Source organism: Dama dama, chromosome 12 (assembly GCF_033118175.1).
Source record: "Dama dama isolate Ldn47 chromosome 12, ASM3311817v1, whole genome shotgun sequence".
Lineage (NCBI taxonomy): Eukaryota > Metazoa > Chordata > Mammalia > Artiodactyla > Cervidae > Dama > Dama dama.
The window spans coordinates 77,028,847-77,050,028 of record NC_083692.1 but is presented as its reverse complement, the minus strand read 5'-3'; the positions used below and the strand labels follow the sequence as shown (position 1 = coordinate 77,050,028).

At 38.3% G+C, this 21,182-nt stretch overlaps 1 pseudogene; it reads right to left on the bottom strand.

The window, feature by feature from the left end:
• Positions 1 to 5,930: 5,930 nt before the first annotated feature.
• Positions 5,931 to 6,909, bottom strand: LOC133066973 (T cell receptor alpha variable 26-2-like; annotated as a pseudogene).
• Positions 6,910 to 21,182: the final 14,273 nt, after the last annotated feature.

Sequence of the window (21,182 nt, the reverse complement as noted above, 5' to 3'; positions counted from 1 at the left end):
GTGTGAATATAATCTATATTCTGTTTTTTGGGGGTAAAGCATTTTATTAATATATACTTAAGTAAATAATAGTAATTGTGCACTATTAATAAAGAAAAGATAAACACAAATGAAAACAGAAACATCTTCATTTAGATAAAAACAAATTTACATTAATCTTATACTATCTTAATGGAATGTGGGAGGTTCAAAGATGATGAGATGAGAGGTTTATCACCAGGTCTATTACCCCCCATTGTGATCACGATGGTTGTTGTTGTAACGGCAATGAGAAGCTCTTGTTCCAGTTCTTCATGAGATCTGCAGTCTCAGCCTTGCTTGTATTTTCGTTTCCTTGAGAATTCCTTCAATATAGTTGTATCCCCTAAGGGAGAATAGGCCAGCAAACAGTGTATGAGGGTGACACTAACCACTGGGATAAACATGGTGTGCAATTCTGGATCACCAATTTGACATTGTGTTGATATACTGAAATAAATAAGGTTATAGTACAGAATAGAGTGTAACACATGAGGTTGATTAACATGAGATTTCAAAGAAATTTTATACATATGGAGGACCATATCTCTCAGGCCTCTAAGAATACATCTTACTCTCTCAGATTGTTAATGGCAATTTGTAGGGAAATTTTAAAAAACACTGTGTTTCTTAAGATATATGTCATATATGTCTAAACTGTTCTAACTGGAACAACCTAAGTAATACCACTTCTGTGTGTTCTAATTTATTTGTTCAAATGATTGGCATTGCTAAGCCAGAAAATCAGGAGTAGCAAATGCATATAGTGAGCTTTTTAGGAAGAAAATTGTGCCATAAAGGTGGATTATTTTTATTTTAAGTTATAAAGGAGGAATCATATCAAACAGAAATCCCAGTAAAATAAAACGAAGTAACTATCAGTTCAGTTCAGTCACTCAGTCATGTCCGACTCTTTGCGACCCCATGAATCACAGCACGCAAGGCCTCCCTGTCCATCACCAACTCCCGGAGTTTACTCAAACTCATGTCCATCGAGTTGGTGATGCCATCCGGCCCTCTCATCCTCTGTCATCCCCTTCTCTTCCTGCCCCCTAATCCCTCCCAGCATCAGGGTCTTTTCCAATGAATCAGCTCTTCGCATCAGGTGGCCAAAGTATTGGAGTTTCAGCTTCAACATCAGTCTTTCCAATGAACACCCAAGACTGATCTCCTTTAGGATGGACTGGTTGGATCTCCTTGTAGTCCAAGCGACTCTCAAGAGTCTTCAGCAACACAGTTCAAAAGCATCAATTCTTGGCGCTCAGCTTTCTTCACAGTCCAACTCTCACATCCATACATTACCACTGGAAAAACCATAGCCTTGACTAGATGGGCCTTTGTTGGCAAAGTAATGCCTCTGCTTTTTAATATGCTATCTAGGTTGGTCATAACTTTCCTTCCAAGGAGCAGGCATCTTTTAATTTCATGGCTGCAATCACCATCTGAAGTGATTTTGGAGCCCCCCCCCCCCCAAAAAAAAAGTCTGACACTGTTTCTACTGTTTCCCCATCCATTTCCCATGAAGTGATGGGACCAGATGCCATGATCTTAATTTTCTGAATGTATTCAGAAGTAACTTTAGGGCCCTGCTTTCAACTGCAGGAAACTGACAGTTCCAGGACTGCATACATTGTCCCTGGGGAGAGATTTTTGGAATCAAAGAAGATCTAGCTCATTTACCTGATAGGATCAGGAGCAAAATGACCCAGTTTTCACCATTTTCTGATATGCCATTTGGGGAAATGGGTACAAAGTGTGACCTACCTCCAGGCCCCAGGTCAGTGAGCGATGACCATGAGAAAATTTGGTCAGTGGCACTTAATGAAAGGAAGATGGTGGAGGCTAGGACTGACTACATAATGGGCGAGTGGCTTCAGTGTCTCTGGAGTGGCCGTGTGTCTCCTGTGCTTCCGCAGAATTCATGTTCTCAGAAGCATTACTTAATGGGAATTTTTCTGCCTCTCAGTTTTCTCATCAGCAAAATGAAGATAATGATATCTCCATCTGATGCCTTCTACTATATTAAATCTAAATGAATATGGTTCTTTAAATGTGTATTGTACACCGTTATTTCCATGATTGTTATGAAAATGAAATCCATCTTACATAACAGATGCTGCCAATTATTGTGTGTAGTGTCAAGCAAAAGAATCTTTATCCTTTTTCCTTCTTGTAGTATATTTTCCTTCTGAACAAATTGTTGGTATTCTAAAAAATACCAACACTGGTGCTGGCACCCTTGCTCAGGGGATCTGCCCTACACACAGGCACATGACCTACACTATGGTTTGGAAATGTGGGAAACTGTTTTACCATGAAACATTCTTCGTACCCAACTGTTATAACAACTGAAAATGCACATTTGAGGTGACTTCTTTTCAATCTCCTGTATCATTCCCTTTGCAAATACAATCTGAGTACAGTTAATCCAGCATGTTGAACTGAATGTAATTTAGGATATAAATCATTCAATTTTAAAGACTGATTTGGGAAATGGATATGGAAACCATAAAGTGAGAAAAGATTTCAAAAAGTAGTTCAGTGACTAGAAACATTAGACTTTGGGTCTGTGAAAGGGGTAGTAAAGGGTCACAGGGTACATGAGGGGCTGGATATGAAGCAGGAACAGAGATGGGAGGGAGGCAGATAAAGTAACATGATTGTGAAGGACTAAAGACAAAAGATTTACATGTCCCAGTTCTGGTCCTAAGTTCTGATATTTTTATCAGATCAATAAGACAAGTGAAACAACACACAATTGTTTCACACAAGTGAAACAAGACAACAACAGTAAGACAAGTGAAAAAAGTCTACAAATTGAGCTCTGCGCAGGACTGAGTATGACTTGTTTCTTAGTGAAGCTATATCAAAGGTGAGAGGCCAACTGGGTGTGACTGCAGCCCATGGGCAGTGAGAACAGGTGAGGTCCGATGTTGGAGTAGTGAAGGCCAGTAGGAGACCAGATTAGATGCTGAGCTATGTCTCTTCTCTTTCTCTCTGCCTCTATCCTACCCACTCTCACATATATCTATTGGTCTACCTCTATATTTATAACATACACTTAGAAAAAAGTACTCCCCATGAGTCTTCCCAGTATGTCAATATTGTTGTACCAGTACTCATGTTGCATCTTAATATGCCACAAGGAACCTGATAAATGACTCAGAATTTCTTTCTATTAACAAGGTATGTGAATAACAGATAGGAAAGAGTTTCCCAGGGACAATTAAGGCACAAGATTTGTGCACAGTTATTGCAGCAATCACTGACATTCATGCTATTCTCACCCCTGTTTCAGGTTTTATCTACTAAAAAGTAACAGTTACCAACACAAAAAGCCAAATTAAATTTTGGAATGAAGGCATAGCTTCTTCTGCTCTGACCTCTTTCCTTTTCTTTTGGCAATGGGACAATAGCATCTTTCTTAGGCTCCTCATCTCAGCAAGTGTCTCAGCCACCCCTCAGGAGTCCTGTGTCAAGGAGCATCTGTGGTCCAGCTGTATATTTCAGGACAGCCTGGAGAGGTCTGGAGATCGCTATGTGTCTTCTCTACAGAGTTGATGTCCAAGTGGCTGGACTGTGAGGTTGTAATATTCAGGGAACTTTTCTGCTTTTTCTCATTCGACTTGGCACTTATTTTTCATTGACTTTTTCCTTCTTTAATTTTCCACAACATCATCTAGAAGATCAGACCTTCACTATGCTTTTGCCTGCATCAGTATAAGGCATGTGCGTTCTCTGCTGAATTACAGTTTATGGTGAAATCTTCTCTCTCTTGGATGATGAGGGACTGTGATCAGTGGTCCAGTTTTTGGCTGAGACCTGTTCAAAAGTAAAGAGAATACAGGAGACCCACATAAGATCTTCTGTTCATACTAGAGATGGTTTTTTCTTTCCCTGCCTCACTCTCCCAGGCAAACAAGGTTATTACATCAACACAGAAGACTGTCTACTTTTACTTCTGTATCTGGGTCTCAAAAGGGCTTTCCCAGGATTAAAGGTGACTCAGTTCCTGCCTTCAGGAAGTTGGCATTGTCTCCTGACTCCCCTACATTTAACTACATCCTCACAGGCTGTCTGCAACTCCAATGTCCCTTCCAGTACTTGCAGAAGAGTCTCCATCCATGATTCCTTAGGAAACAGAGCCCAATCAGGTTTTCTTGAATGCACTTCCCCAGCAGAGGTCACTGTAGCTCAGTGGTCTCCCATTGGTGCAGGAAACTGCACCAATCAGAAACCAGGTTTCTGGTTTCTTCTTTGTCCAGCACTACACAAACCTAACTCAAATATTTTTTAGACACTGCCGTCCCTTGGCTAGACTGAGAAATGTTGAATAATTCATGACTTTTGGGAATTAATTTACATATGGATTATATCCCTTTTTACAACAGAGTATGCTATTTATTACGAGATACATAAAATATCCTGTGATATGCACATGTTTGAAACAGTTCCCCCTTTGTAATTATGAGAAAGTGAAAAATTCTGTTTTTGTAGCCTGTTTTTCATCATTAGGTTTTATCTGCTTTTGGTTTTATTCTTTAAAAAAAAACTGCTTTATTGAGACATACTTGACCACTGAATAATTGCATATACTTAAAATATACAATTTGATCATTTTTTACATGGGCATACAAAGATGAAATTATGACAGTGAAGGTAAAGAGCAAATGTACGATCCTAAAGTTCCCTAGTGGCCCTATTCTCTGCTCATTTTTAATCCCTCCTATATGCCTTCCTACTATGTCCCTCCAACCCCTATTCATCCCAAAGCAGTCACTACTCTGCTTTTTCTTACTATACACTGGTGTGCATTTTCTATAATGTTATGTAAATAATATCATAGATTATATAATTTCTCTTGGTTTGTTTGGGCATATTTATTTTGGGATTCATCTATGTTGTTATATTTATTAGTAGTTCATCCTTTGAATTGCTAAGTAGTGTTCCACTGTGCAGCTGTATATCAACTTATTTATTTATTCACCAATTGATGAACTTTAAGGTTATTTTCAATTACTCTTTTATAAGCTATTATGAACATTCATGTCTAAGTGTTTTTTGTATGACATAAGGTTTTATTTCTTTTGGATTATAAGTAGGCAAGGAGATGCTAGGTTATGTGATATGTGTATGCTTAACTTTGGAAGAAATAGTGAAACTGTGTTTTGGGCAGTTGGACCATCTACATTCTTAGCAGCACTGTATGAGAGCTCCAATTGCTCCAAAACCTCATTAACACTTGGAATCGCCAGTCATGTTTATTTCAGCCATTCTATTAGGTATGTTGTGATATCTTATTCTTTTAATTTGCATCTCCCATACTATAATGATTCTGAGCATTTTTTCATGTACTTATTTACCATACATAGGCATACTTTGGTAAAGAGTTCAAATTTTTGGCCCATGTAAAAACAATAAATTTTTGTTTTATTAAATTGTAAGAGTTTATATGTATAGTATACATATTATATATAATATATATATTCTAGATATGGATCTTTTGTTAAATATTTTGCGAAGACTTTCTGCTAGTCTGTGGCTTTTGTATTTTTCTTGTATTTTTCTAACAGTGTCTTTTAAGAAGCAAACAAGTTTAATATTATGAAGGTCAGTGTGTTGAAATTTTTCAAAAATAACTTTTTTGACATATGAGTGATGTACAAAAACCAGTATGCATTTAATGTATAAAGCTTGATAAGTTTTGGGGAAAAATATTGTCTTGAAACCATCACCATAATCCATGTCATAAACATACTGGTTATGTCCACAAGTTTTCTCTTGCTCTCCTTATTTTTAAAATTTTATTTATTTGTTTTTTTGTGATAGGAATACTTTAAATATATTCCCTTAGTAATTTTTAAAGTGCTCACTACAATATTGTTAACTAAGGATATGCCTATCACATGTTTTCACGGGTATAGTAAGGTTGCCTTCCAAACTGGCTCTAACAAAGTACTCTGCTGCTGCTTCCCTTCCCCACCAAAGACATACTGCACAGATGCAGCCCCGCCTGTCCCAGTGTGTGTCTCTCAGGACGCAGTAGTACACAGCGGTGTCTCTTATGGTGACCTGGGGCAGAACCAAGATGCTGGACTTTCTGTCTTTGGCGATGCTCAGAGAGGCCATCCTATTTGTCACATTGTTGTTCAGACCATGAATCAAGTACTCTGGACCCTGGTGGGAAATCTGTCGATACCAATATACATACTCAGGTCCACTGATTGTGGAGTGATTACAGGGCAAGTGCACAGGTTCTTCTTCAGCGCCCTCTGCTGAGTTTGGCTGTGTGGTCTTAGAATCTCCCAACATACCTGGGGTATTGAGAAACAATCGATTAGCTCCGGATTGTCAAATCAGGGTGCGCATAAAGCTCAGATTCATAAACACTGCAAGAATTCCCCACTCTGGCTTTCTTTGCCCTGTCCATGAGGATTTTCATATTTGTTGCACAAGACAAGTATTACTAGTATGTATTACTGAGCTACTTAGAGCCACAAAGCCAAAGATAAATTGTTTTCCATGACCCTTGGATTCAATGAAGCCCCAGACTCCTTACAGTCTGAAAACTGAGACTCAGGAGATCTGTGAGTAGAGGATGTGATAGCCTCTTACAGTGATGATCAGGGTCTCTAGACAAACACACAGACACATAGAAACACAGAGATGCACATTCTTCCCTGTAGTTTGGTAAAGCACAGTGGGAGAAGTGAAAGCAGCAGACATCTGTCTTTGTCTTTAGCCATGAAAGTCATTCTTTCTTAGGTCCAGATCACTTACCCAAAGCTAGGAGAAGAGTTATTCCTGTCACCAGTCTCATAGTTGAAGTCCCAGGCCTCAGAGCTCAGGATCTGTGTCTGAGCCTAAGTTGGGGGAGGTCCCAAGTGCCAAATCAGCAGCCACGTGCACAGCCCACACCAGGCAGCTCATTGGGGTGTTCCCCAGCCAAGCATCAGCTGTCTCTTGATTGGGGCTACTCCCATGCCCAGGACTAAACACAAATCTCAAAAGAGACTAATAATATTTCCCCAATGTTAAGCCATATTTCAGAAAGTTTACATTAAGGTTATTTTCAAAGTTCAAACATAAATAGTCTATGTCTGTGTGAGCATATTTCAGATGAACATTGTTGAATTCCTCTGGTCTTGGCCCAGGAACCAATGACTTGTATGGTACTTACTCCTATTTCACTTGGGTCCTTTATAATGCATAGTTACTAGTCTCGTTGCTCATGACTTGGGGTGAAATGAATTGAGGATAGTAGGAGAAAAGAAGAGAGGAAAAGAGGGGAAAATAAAATTTGGAAAGGGAAATGAAATGAAGCCATCTTATAAGAGAGACAAAAATAACCATAAAGCTATTTCTGTTATCCCCCAAAATGGTTATTATTAAAGAAAGGGGATAGAATAAAATTTAAGATTACTCATCCTTCTCTGTTACAATATCTAAGCTTATTACTCCACTCTAGCAACAAATATTTGGCCATTTAAAATTAAACTATTAATCACTTCTCTCTTTTTTTCCTGTGGAGGGTCAGCTCTTTGCTCTGCATTTGGAAAATGGCTTACTCATGTCCTTAAAACTGCGCACACACTCAATGTGAAATTTTGAAGTACAGGTGATAAAGGGGATAAGAGTCAATTCTTTGTACAACTCAATGATCACTTCTCTGTCACCCTGGATGGAGCTTTGGTTTGCAGAAGTAACAGCCCCCTCTTGTGACTGTATATATGAACTCCTTTCCTCAGCAGCCTTTCAAGCTTTGTGTTTCAACTCTGTAAACAGCTGTCTCACAGGTGCTCCCTCTGGCCCTCTAGTGGCAAGGTTTCCTAACATAGTACTCTAAAGACAGAATCATTTTCAGTCACTTGGGAATTTTAGGACATATACAATTTTAGAAATTTTATTTTTCTATGAGATATTTCCCACAGAAATAGTTCTAAATATCTCTCAATCAAATGCCTTTTACTTCCCTTATTATCTTGAACTTCCCATGTTGGAGGGCAGTTTCCAAAGGCCAGTTTATTCATTGTTTAGCATGGGATTTGACACAGGTTTTGCTTACATTTAATACTAATTTGTTGAGTGAATGTATTAATTAATATAGACTAGGAGAAGTTATATAGAATTATATGGAGTGACTCTCAAAATTATTCCAAACCAAAGATTCTGATTTTATGGAAAACAAACTGAACAAAAGTATACAGCTTCCCTGGTGGCTCAGGTGGTAAAGAATCTGCCTGCAGTATAGGAGACCCGTGTTCAATCCTGGGTTGGGACGATCACCTGGAAGAGGGAATGGCTACCCACTCCCATACTCTTGCCTGGAGAATTCCATGGACAAAGGAGCCTGGTGGGCTACAATTCATGGAGTGGCAAAGAATCAGACACAACTGAGCAACTAACACTTTATTCATCCAGCAGTGAAGATAAATGCAAAATTCAGATAGACAGCACACCAGTTCTTACTCCCCATCCTCCAAAAATGGGAGAATTCAAAAATTTAGGAAAGGGAAATCTTGGTTTTGAGAATGTGGTAGTCCATGGCATGGTGGTCATATAGTCACTGTTAATTTAATCTACATGTGCACCTACTATGCACCAGGTTATAAACTAGCAATAGTGTTTTAAGGTTGATGTCAATATATAAATGAGAGAAATATTGGGATTACAGAAGGAAATATGAAAGATAAGAGTCATTATATCATCTAGTTATATAACACAAAAGTCATGGTCAGGTACAGCTTTTTATCTGGCGTTTATTACTGCAGAGGTCAGGTGATATGGACAATCCAGATCAAGCACAGAGAACTATAAGTATTGTGGTACTTTTTATTTTTGTTGGTTTGTTTTTATATAACAACTTCTTTGAGATACAACTTATATGTCATATAATTCACCCATTTAAATTGTATAGTTCAATGTTTTTAGTATCTTCATAGAGTTGTGCAACTGTCACCACACTCAATTTTAGATCACATTTTGTGATCTCTCTTTTTTTTTTTTTTTTTCATTTTGTGATCTCTAAAAGGAACCTATACCCATTTGCAGTCACCCATCATTTCTCCCCATGAAACTCCATCTGGGCAACCACTCTCCTACTCTGTTTCTGCCCTAATCCATTTGGACTTCCTTAACAAATGAGGATTGAGTAGCTTCAAAACAAGAGAAATTTTTTCCCGTACAATTCTGCATGCTGGAGGTACAAGAGCGAGGCACTGGCAGATTGGGTGTCTAGTGAGGGTATGCTTCCTGGCTCACAGGTGATGCCTTCTTGCTGTCCCTCATGTGGTAGAAGGGGCAAAGGCTCTCTTTGGAGCCTCTTTTATAAGAGCACTCATTTCAAAGGAGCCATATTGATGTGGTTCCCTCATATCGACCTCCTGATGCAGACAGCAAGAAGGGGAAAGATAGATATGTGAAAAGCAAATGAAATACTTTGAGCTGATGGTCTATATCTAGTTGTCTATTCTTTCACTCATTCCACAGTTTTAACTTCATGGGCTTAATATTTAAGGTAGAGGAAGTCCTCCTACTTCGTTTTTAAATTTCAGTATGTTTTAAAGATTCTTGGCCTTTTAAAATATACAAATTTTAGAACTGATTTTCACCTTTACGTACATACAGAGAGTTGAATCTATTTAAGAAATGTGAAAGACTATGACATTTTTTGTTTCATGAATCTTTTAATCCATGAACATAGTATATCCTCCCATTTATTTACAACTGAAATTAATTTCTTTGTGTTTTGTAATTTTCTGTGCTGTGGTCTTATAAATATATTTAAAAATTTTATTCCTAAGGATTTTGACTCATGCTATTTTAAGAATTTTAAAAAAATTTTCATCTCATTTCTAGTTACTTGCATATAAAATATATTTTATATTTTATATTGCTCAACTGCATTAGTAATGTAATATATTTGTAGATTATTTTGGATTGTTTATCTCACAATCATATATATGTGTGACTATCATATAGTCCTTGATTTCTAGTTATTAAAACTTTATTTATTTTTCTTTCCTTTCTACAACTGGCTAGGGCCCGGTACACACTTTAATAGGGATAGTGCTATTTGACTTCAATGAAAGAAAACACTTAACATTTCAACATTAAGTTTAGTATTTGCTTTATGTTTGTAGCATATACACTTTACCAGAATGAAGAAGCTTTTCTTTCAATCCTAATTTGTTGGGAATTAATTTCTTTACTTTGAGTGACTGTTGATTACACTTTTGTGTAACTGTTGGGATGATATTTTTATTAATGGGGATTATTACGTTGATTGCTTTATTTTTTTTCCCCAATTATTTTTATTAGTTGGAGGCTAATTACTTTACAATATTGTAGTGGTTTTTGCCATACATTGACATGAATCAGCCATGGATTTACATGTGTTCCCCATCCTGAACCCCCCTCCCAACTCCCTCCCCATCCCATCCCTCTGGGTCATCCCAGTGCACCAGCCCTGAGCACTTGTCTTATGCATCCAACCTGGACTGGCGATCTGTTTCACATTTGATAATATACATGTTTCAATGCTGTTCTCTCAGATCATCCCACCCTCGCCTTCTCCCATAGACTCAAAAAGTTTGTTCTATACATCCGTGTCTCTTTTTCTGTCTTGCATATAGGGTTATCGTTACCTTCTTTCTAAATTCCATATATATGTGTTAGTATACTGTATTGGCATTTATCTTTCTGGCTTACTTCACTCTGTATAATGGGCTCCAGTTTTATCCATCTCATTAGAACTGATTCAAATGTATCCATTTTAATGGCTGAGTAATATTCCATTGTGTATATGTACCACAGATTTCTTATCCATTCGTCTGCTGGTAGGTATCTAGGTTGCTTCCATGTCCTGGCTATTATAAACAGTGCTGTGATGAACATTGGGGTACACGTGTCACTTTCAGCTCTTGTTTCCTCATGTGTATGCCCAGAAGTGGGATTGCTGGGTCATATGGCAGTTCTATTTCCAGTTTTTAAAGGACTCTCCACACTGTTCTGCATAGCGACTGTACTAGCTTGCATTCCCACCAACAGTGTAAGAGGGTTCCCTTCTCTCCACACCCTCTCCAGCATTTATTGCTTGTAGACTTTTGAATGGCAGCCATTCTGACTGGCGAGAAATGGTACCTCACTGTGGTTTTGATTTGCATTTCTCTGATAGTGAGTGATGTTGAGCATCTTTTCATGTGTTTGTTAGCCGCTTTTTGATTGGGTTTTTTATTTTTCTGGAATTGAGCTGCAAGAGTTGCTTGTATATTTTTGAGATTAATCCTTTGTCTGTTGCTTCATTTGCTATTATTTTCTCCCATTCTGAAGGCTGTCTTTTCACCTTGCTTATAGTTTCCTTTGTTGTGCAAAAGCATCTAAGTTTAATTAGGTGCAATTTGTTTATTTTTGCTTTTATTTCCAATATTCTGGGAGGTGGGTCATAGAGGATTCTGCTGTGATTTATGTCAGAGAGTGTTTTGCCTATGTTCTCCTCTAGGAGTTTTATAGTTTCTGGTCTAACATTTAGATTTTTAATCCATTTTGAGTTTACTTTTGTGTATGGTGTTAGAAAGTGTTCTAGTTTCATTCTTTTACAAGAGGTTGACCAGTTTTCCCAGCACCACTTGTTAAAGAGGTTGTCTTTTTTCCATTGCATATTCTTGCCTCCTTTGTCGATGATAAGGTGTCCATATCATGGATTTATCTGTGGGCTTTCTATTTTGTTCTATTGATCTATATTTCTGTCTTTGTGCAAGTACCACACTGTCTTGATGACTGTGGCTTTGTAGTAGAGCCGGAAGTCAGGCAGGTTGATTCCTCCAGTTTCACTCTTCTTTCTCAAGATTGCTTTGGCTATTCAAGGTTTTTGTATTTCCACACAAATTGTGAAATTATTTGTTCTAGTTGCGAAGAATACCGTTGGTAGCTTGATAGGGATTGCATTGAATCTATAGATTGCTTTGGGTTGTATACTCATTTTCACATATTGATTCTTCCAATCCATGAACATGGTATATTTCTCCATCTATTTGTGTCCTCTGTGATTTCTTTCATCAGGTTTTATAGTTTTCTATGCATAGGTCTTTTGTTTCTTTAGGTAGATATACACCTAAGTATTTTATTCTTTTCGTTGCAGTGGTGAATGGTATTGTTTCCTTAATTTCTCTTTCTGTTTTCTCATTGTTAGTGTATAGGAATGCAAGGGATTTCTGTGTGTTAATTTTATATCCTGCAACTTTACTATATTCATTGATTAGCTCTAGCAATTTTCTGGTAGAGTCTTAAAGGGTTTTCTATGTAGAGGATCATGTCATCTGCAAACAGTGAGAGTTTCACTTCTTCTTTTCCTATCTGGATTCCTTTTATTTCTTTTTCTGCTCTGATTGCTGTGGCCAAAACTTCCAAACCTATGTTGAAAAGTAGTGGTGAGAGTGGACACCTTTGTCTTGTTCCTGACATTAAGGGAAATGCTTTCAATTTTTCACCATTGAGGATAATGTTTGCTGTGGGTTTGTCATATATAGCTTTTATTATGTTGAGGTATGTTCCTTCTATGCCTGCTTTCTAGAGAGTTTTTATCATAAATGGATGTTGAATTTTGTCAAAGGCTTTTTCTGCATCTATTGAGATAATCATATGGTTTTTATCTTTCAATTTGTTAATGTGGTGTATTACATTGTTTGATTTGTAGATATTAAAAAATCCTTGCATTCCTGGGATAAAGCCCACTTGGTCATGATGTATGATCTTTTTAATATGTTGGTGGATTCTGTTTGCTAGAATTTTGTTAAGGATTTTTGCATCTATGTTCATCAGTGATATTGACCTGTAGTTTTCTTTTTTTGTGGCATCCTTGTCTGGTTTTGGTATTAGAGTGATGGTGGCCTCATAGAATAAGTTTGGAAGTTTACCTTTTTCTGCAATTTTCTGGAAGAGTTTGAGTAAGATAGGTGTTAGCTCTTCTCTAAAGTTTTGGTAGAATTCAGCTGTAAAGCCATCTGGTCCTGGGCTTTTGTTTGTTGGAAGATTTCTGATTACAGTTTCGATTTCCGTGCGTGTGATGGGTCTGTTAAGATCTTCTATTTCTTTCTGGTTCAGTTTTGGAAAGTTATACTTTTCTAAGAATTTGTCCATTTCTTCCAAGTTGTTCATTTTATTGGCATAGAGCTGCTGGTAGTAGTCTCTTATGATGCTTTGTATTTCAGTGTTGTCTGTTGTGATCTCTCCATTTTCATTTCTAATTTTGTTGATTTGGTTCTTCTCCCTTTGTTTCTTAATGTGTCTTGCTAACGGTTTGTCAATTTTGTTTATCTTTTCAGAAAACCAGCTTTTAGCTTTGTTGATTTTTGCTATGGTCTCTTTTGTTTCTTTGCATTTACTTCTGCCCTAATTTTTAAGATTTCTTTCCTTCTACTAACCCTGGGGTTCTTCATTGCTTCCTTCTCTAGTTGCTTTAGGTGTAGAGTTAGGTTATTTATTTGACTTTTTTCTTGTTTCTTGAGGTAAGCCTGTAATGCTATGAACCTTCCCCTTAGCACTGCTATTACAGTGTCCCATAGGTTTTGGGTTGTTGTGTTTTCATTTTCATTCGTTTCTATGCATATTTTGATTTCTTTTTTGATTTCTCCTATGATTTCTGGGTTATTCAGAAGCGTGTTATTTAGCCTCCATATGGTGGAATTTTTAATAGTTTTTTTTCCCTGTAATTGAGATCTAATCTTACTGCATTGTGGTCAGAAAGATAACTGGAGTGATTTCATTTTTTTGAATTTACCAAGGCTAGTTTTATAGCCCAGGATGTGATCTATTCTGGAGAAGGTTCTGTGTGCACTTGAGAAAAGGTGAAATTGATTGTTTTGGGGTGAAATGTCCTATAGAGATCAATTAGGTCTAGCTGGACCATTGTGTCATTTAAAGTTTGTGTTTCCTTGTTAATTTTCTGTTTAATTGATCTATCCATAGGTGTGTGGGGTATTTAAAGTCTCCCACTATTATTGTGTTATTGTTGATTTCCCCTTTCATACTCATTAGCATTTGCCTTACATATTGTGGTGCTCCTATGTTGGGTGCATATATATTTATAATTGTTATATTTTCTTCTTGGATTGATCCTTTGATCATTATGTTGTGTCCTTCTTTGTCTATTTTCACAGCCTTTACTTTAAAGTCTATTTTATCTGATATGGGTATTGCGACTCCTGCTTTCTTTTGGTCTCCGTTTGCGTGAAATATTTTTTTCCAGCCCTTCACTTCCAGTCTGTATGTGTCCCTTGTGTTGAGGTGGGTCTCTTGTAGACAGCATATATAGGGGTCTTGTTTTTGTTTCCATTCAGTCAGTCTTTGTCTTTTGGTTGGGGCATTCAACCCATTTACATTTAAGGTAATTATTGATAGGTATGGTCCCGTTGCCATTTCCTTTGTTGTTTTGGGTTCACGTTTATACAACCTTTCTGTACTTCCTGTCTAGAGAAGATCCTTTAGCATTTGTTGAAGAGCTGGTTTGGTGGTGCTGAATTCTCTCAGCTTTTGCTTGTCTGTAAAGCTTTTGAATTCTCCTTCATATCTGAATGAGATCCTTGCTGGGTACAGTAATCTGGGTTGTAGGTTATTCTCTTTCATTACTTTAAGTATGTCCTGCCATTCACTTCTGGCCTGAAGAGCTTCTATTGATAGATCATCTGTTATCCTTATGGGAATCCCTTTGTGTGTTATTTGTTGTTTCTCCCTTGCTGCTTTTAATATTTGTTCCTTGTGTTTGATCTTTGTTAATTTGATTAATATGTGTCTTGGGGTGTTTTGCCTTGGGTTTATCCTGTTTGGGACTCTCTGGGTTTCTTGGACCTGTGTAACTATTTCCTTCCCCATCTTAGGGAAGTTTTCAGCCATTATTTCCTTTAGTATTTTCTCATGGCCTTTCTTTTTGTCTTCTTCTTCTGGGACTCCTATGATTTGAATGTTGGGGCGTTTCACATTGTCCCAGAGGTCCCTGAGGTTGTCCTCATTTCTTTTGATTCTTTTTTCTTTTTTCCTCTCTGCTTCATTTATTTCCACCATTTTATCTTCTACCTCACTTATCCTATCTTCTGCCTCCATTATTCTACTGTTGGTTCCCTCCACAGTGTTTTTGATCTCATTTATTGCATTATTCATTTTTAATTGACTCTTTTTTATTTCTTCTAGGTCCTTGTTAAACATTTCTTGCATCTTCTCAATCCTTGTCTCCAGGCTATTTATCTGTAACTCCATTTTGTTTTCAAGATTTTGGATCATTTTTATTGTAATTATTCCAAATTCTTTTTCAGGTAGATTCCCTATCTCTTCCTCTTTTGTTTGGCTTGGTGGCCATTTTTCATGTTCCTTTACCTGCTGGGTATTTCTCTGCCTTTTCATCTTGTTTAGATTGCTGTGTTTGGATTGGCCTCTCTGTATTTTGGTGGTCTGTGGTTCCTTTTTATTGTGGAGGTTTTTCCCAGTCGGTGGGGTTGGTCGATTGTCTTGTCAAGGTTTCCGGGTTAAGGAAGCTTGCGTCGGTGTTCTGGTGCATGGAACTGGATTTCTTCTCTCTGGAGTGCAATGGAGTGTCCAGTAGTGAGTTTTGAGATGGGTCTATGTGTTTGGTGTGACTCTGGGCAGCCCCTATATTGAATCTCAGGGCTATGTTCCTGCGTTGCTGGATAATTTGCATGATATGTCTTGCTCTGGAACCTATTGGCTCTTGGGTGGTGGTTGGTTTCAGTGTAGGTATGGAGGCTTTTGGATGATCTCTTATTACTTAATGTTCCCTGTAGTCAGGAGTTCTCTGGTGTTCTCAGGTTTTGGGCTTAAGTCTCCTGCCTCTGGATTTCAGTCTTACTCTTTCAGTAGCCTCAAGACTTCTCCAACTATACAGCACTGATAATAAAACTTCTACATTAATGGTGTAAAGATTCTCCACAGTGAGGGACACCCAGAGAGGTTTCCAGAGTTACATGAAGAGGAGAGGGAGGAGGGATATAGAGATGTGCAGGAGGAGAAAATGGGGGACTAAAGAGGAGAGAGACAGATCTATGCAGTACTCTGTTCCCTAAGTATTCTCCATAGCCCAGAACATCCACAGAGATTCACAGAATTGGACTGAGAAGAGAAGGGGGAGGGAGGAAATAGAGGTGATCTGGGGGAGAAAAAGGAGAGTCAAAAGGGGGAGAGAGTAATCATTCACACTCCGGAGTAAAAATGGGTATTGAATATTGGATTCTTAAATGTGCAAAATTGATATCAATTACTAAAAAACAATTTAAAACTCAAGAGTAAGGGTTAGACTCTTAAAAATACAATATTAAAAACAAAAACATAAAAATTTAAGAAATACTTATAGAGTTCACTTTTAAAATAGGGTCTTTTTTTTTTGCAAGGTTATAGTGAAATGAAAATTAAGGAGTAATAGAGGAGTAATAGAGGACTTTTAAAGAAAATAAAAGAAAAAAAGAAAAGAAAATTTAATTTAAAAAATAGTAGAAATATATGAAAATGAAAATGAAAATTAAGGAGTAATAGAGGACTTTAAAATAAAATAAAAGAAAATGAAAATTAAGGAGTAATAGAGGAGTAATAGTGAATTTTAAAAGAAAATAAAAGAGAAAAAATTAAAAAAAAGAAAAGAAAAAAATTTTAATTAAAAAAAATAGTAAGAATATATCTAGGAATTTTTCTGGAGCTGTTGTGGGCAGTGTGGGTCCGGTTCAGATTCAGATAGCTCCTTGTTCCAGCTTACACTTCTCAATATCTATAGGCACCTTCTGGTGTAGTCGGTGTTAACTACAGGGATTTTAATCTGTTGCACCTGTCACTTCTGAAGCGGTTCCCTTTGTTTATTTGACTTCTGTTTGCTGGTCTCTTCAGTGTCTAATTTCTGCCCTGACACAAGCGGGTGGAGGTGGTCTCTCATTTAGGTTAGCTTGTTCAGTCATACTGTGGGGAGGGAGGGGCACTGCAGACAAAAGTCACTGGCGTGTGTGGGGAGCACTTGCAGTGTTCCGGCCACACTGGGTTTGCCCCCACTCGCGACGTGTGTGCTTTCCCCATCTACACTGCTCAGGCTCCAGGCTGCTCTATAGGGAGCGGGCCCTGAGTTGTGTGTGGTTCCAGTTTTCGGGTACTCCACAAAAGCGCAGACTTGGTTGGGCCTGCGTTTTGTGCCTTCCCAGGTTGGAGCAGCTCAGGTAGCCAGGAGCTTGAGGAGCGCACTCTCCCTGGGTGCGGTGCGCCTTCTCCCCTCCGCGGTCCCAGCCTCAGTTTCCGCGCGATGGTCGGGTGCGCCTTGTGTCTGTTCTGGGGAGCTGGTCTCTAGCCGCGACCCTGCCGGTGGATATCAACCATCCAGAGTCTCAGGAAGTCTTTGGTTAGAAGCTGGAAGCCTGTTTGCTGTTTGGTAGGGGGTGCTGTTTCTGGCGCCGAGTTTGCCCCTTTCCCCTCCCCGCTGCCTCCTGCCTCCAGCGGGGGATGGGCTGGTCCGCTGCCGGCTAGCTCTTCTCTGGAAGTGCTCAGTCCTTCCTTTGTTCTGTGAACTGGCTGGCAGTGTGTTCGGTTAGCACTTTTCGCTGGTTAATTTTCTCTCTCTCTCTTGCTATCCCACAGTTTAAGTTGCTATCTCACTTTAGCTCCCTCTGATTGCCCTCAGGGCATTCAGTCCCGGTCCTTACCCTAAGCAATGCTGCCAGCTCCTCTCCGTTCAGCCCCCACTTGCTGGTGGCTGGTGCGAGCATCTGGGGTACTTTTCTGCTGGGAGTTGCTTTTAGGCATGTAATCTGTGGGTTTTATTTATTTTCCCTCCCAGTTAGGTTGCCCTCTGAGATTTGAAAACTTCCCCCAGACTCCCCAGTGAGAGGGTTTCCTGGTGTTTGGAAACTTCCTCTATTACGACTCCCTTCCCAGGATGGGTCTCCGTCCCTAGCTCTTTTGTCTCTCTTTTTATCTTTTATATTTTGTCCTACCTCCTTTTGAAGACAATGGGCTGCTTTTCTGAGCACCTAATGTCCTCTGCTAGTGATCAGAAGTTGTTTTGTAGAGCTTGCTCAGTGTTCAAATGTTCTTTTGATGAATTTGTAGGGGAGAAAGTGGTCTCCCCATCCTATTCCTCCACCATCTTAACTCCTCTCCTCCTTTGATTGCTTTAAAATGTTGAATAAACATACATGAAACCCAACATGACTGTCATATATTATGCTTTTATATGAAATGCAAATTCTTTTTGCTAGTATTTCATTTAAAAGTTTTAACTTATGTTCATTGAATGACCCTATCGTATTCCTTTAAAAATTTTTCTTCATTCAAGTTTTAATGTCAAAATTAAGCTGCCCTTGTACACTGTTTCCTCCTTTTTTCTGTTGTTAAGTAAGTTTGGTACACCAGTTAAGATAGGTTATGCTGTGGTAATAATCAACTCCAAAATATCAGTGCCTCAAAGAAAGAGTTATTTGCACATATGTCATCCATTTTGAATGAAGACGATTCTCCAGGTCAGCTATAATACATCTGAGGACTAACGTTTTGGTATTCGAACCTCCATTAATATTGTACCAATACAAGATTCAGTAGTCACCACAGTCTGAGAAAGCAGAGGTTGAAAGGTAATCTAGAGAATTAAACTCCTTTATCATGAAGTGACACGTGCCATTTCTACTCATACTTCCTTGGCCAAAGCAAATGTTATGGCCATGTCGATTTTCAGGAGACATACAATTCTCCAGCATGGCTGGAGGAGAGGAAACTGGGTCAGTATTTATGAACAGCCATTGTGCTTTCCATAGTCAGCGTTCCCACTTGAAACTGAGAATTCATTTCCTGTCTTCTCCCCATGTAGGAGACATGTACTTCTTCAAGGAAGACAACTTAGGATCCCTGTTCAGTCACTCCTGAGCAAAGGCAGAGTCTCTGATTGAGATTCTATATAGTCTATATAGTCCTCCTCAGGCTCTTCTGGGTCTGAAAATCAATGAAGAAATAAATAAGCAGAAAAGAAAAAATTAAGGAAACAAGTAAGCTCCACACATTAAATATACCATTATGGAATAAACATTGGATTATATCATGCAAGGTTCTCTTGGAAAAGAGAAGAAAGATGCACAGTGTTGGTCTCAAGCAAGTCTGGGGCCCCAAGAGTTAGTTCTTGTGGCATTTCTTACTCTGTTTTGATGAGACTCTGATTGTGTCTTAAGCAAGGAGCCGTTCTGTGACTTAGCCCTCAGGGATATTCTGCTTTCATTATATTCTTCAACCACATCTGAAGGACTATTGCTTCAGATGTTTTAAACAGATTTTGTCTGCCTGGGTTTGTTAAGAGTTGTACAGTTGGCTCTCCAACAGTGCAGGAGTTTGGGGGGCCAACAGTTGAAAATCTGCATAGAATTTATACTTGGTTCTCCTTCTATGCAATTCCTCCCTATCTGAGGTTTTGCACCTGCAATTCAACCAACTGAGAATCATGTAGTAGTGTTGTATTTACTTTTGAAAATAGTCCGTGTTTGAATGGACCCTCACATTCAAACTCATGAGGTTTGTTCAAAGTTCAACTGTATTTTGAATCTCTAATGATCATATTTTGTTTTAGTCAAAGCTGTTTTTAATGATTCAGATTTTTCCAAAAACTAGTTCTTATTTATTTGAATCATGTTAATGTCGTATATCTATGTATTTATAAAATTTGTTTTTATAAAATATACAAAGTAATAAAATGCATTATTTAATAGTAAGAATTACTAAAATCAGCGTGATAATGGAAGAGAAAATGAATGGTTTTTCCTATAATTTCAGGTCTGAAAATCCAGTAATTCAAGAATTGAATTGCTTTGAATTTTCCTGAAATAAGTGGTTTCTTCAATGTAGCTGTTTAGGAACAATTTGAAAATCACTTTGGGATTTATATTAATCCAAGATACAAACATAATAGCTGGGAATCTCAGGGAACAATGCTGTTTCATACACTGAAATAAAAAAGGGACATGATTTTGTTTTTTTTTTTTTTTTTCATTTATTTTTTTAAAAAGGGACATGTTTTATAGAAGAAAAGCTTACACTAGAATGTCTAAACTGTGCTACCACAGTGTCTGCCTTCTTCCTGACTGTGGTTCATGGGATTTTCCTAAGACTCTAAGCAGTTGACTGCCTTGATACAGCTCTAAGGTTTTTGATTATCTCTATTGTCATTTCTATCACTGTGGTGTTCCAAGAGAACACAGAAATACCTTGCTGAATCAGCCAGTTGCAAGGAAGAGATGGTGAGGCTCATGAATATTTTTCCCAATTTTCCACTCTTTGGAATTTCCACAGAGTGGAATTATCATCATGATAAATAAGGAATTCCATCCCTCCACCAGGAAGCTCTCTGTACCAGTACAAAATATACTTCCCCAAAGTGGTTTCATACATGTAGTCCATTGTCTTCTTCCTGTGCTGCTACTGTGTTCTGAGCTTGGGTGACTTGGTCAGCCATGCTGGATCCCGTGGGAAAAGGAGAAGACAGAGTTGGTTCTCTGAAATGTCTCAGGAGTCATGAGGGCTAGACGAGGTTATGACATAAGGACCAAGAAAAGGGTTGCCTAGTTGTTCATTTCTCCATCTCTCTTCCCTCTAATCCTCCTGACAGTCACAGCTTGCGTGGGGCCACCATTGAGCTCTAAGAGGAAACTGAGGCCCCGTGTTTAGGGCCTCATGTACGGAAGCCAAAGGTGGCCATGCACACCCACAGCAGACCAGGGCAGAGCTTGACAGACATTCTTCTCTAAATTTCTCTTGTTCTTATCGTAGCAGAGACCAGCCCTTCTCTGAGTAGCTGAGTGCAGGGTTCTTGTGGGTTTTAGATGTTTCTGTCCCAAACAGGAAGTAATGTTCATAAGGAGACCATTCCATTCAAGGACTGAAACATCTACCCCACCCCAACCACTGTTTTGCTTTGATGTTTCTCTAAAACATCAGCCTTTGAAAAATGGCTATTTTATCTAGCAAGTACAGGAATAAAGTTTAATTATCTTTTTGTTATTGAATTCTTATTTAATATCATGGTGATCAGAGACTATGTTCTGAATGATTTAAATCCTCTGAAATTGATTAAGTCTTGCTTTACGATCCAGAGTATGAACAAGTTTGATAAATATTACAAGTGCATTTGAAAATAATCTGTATTCTGT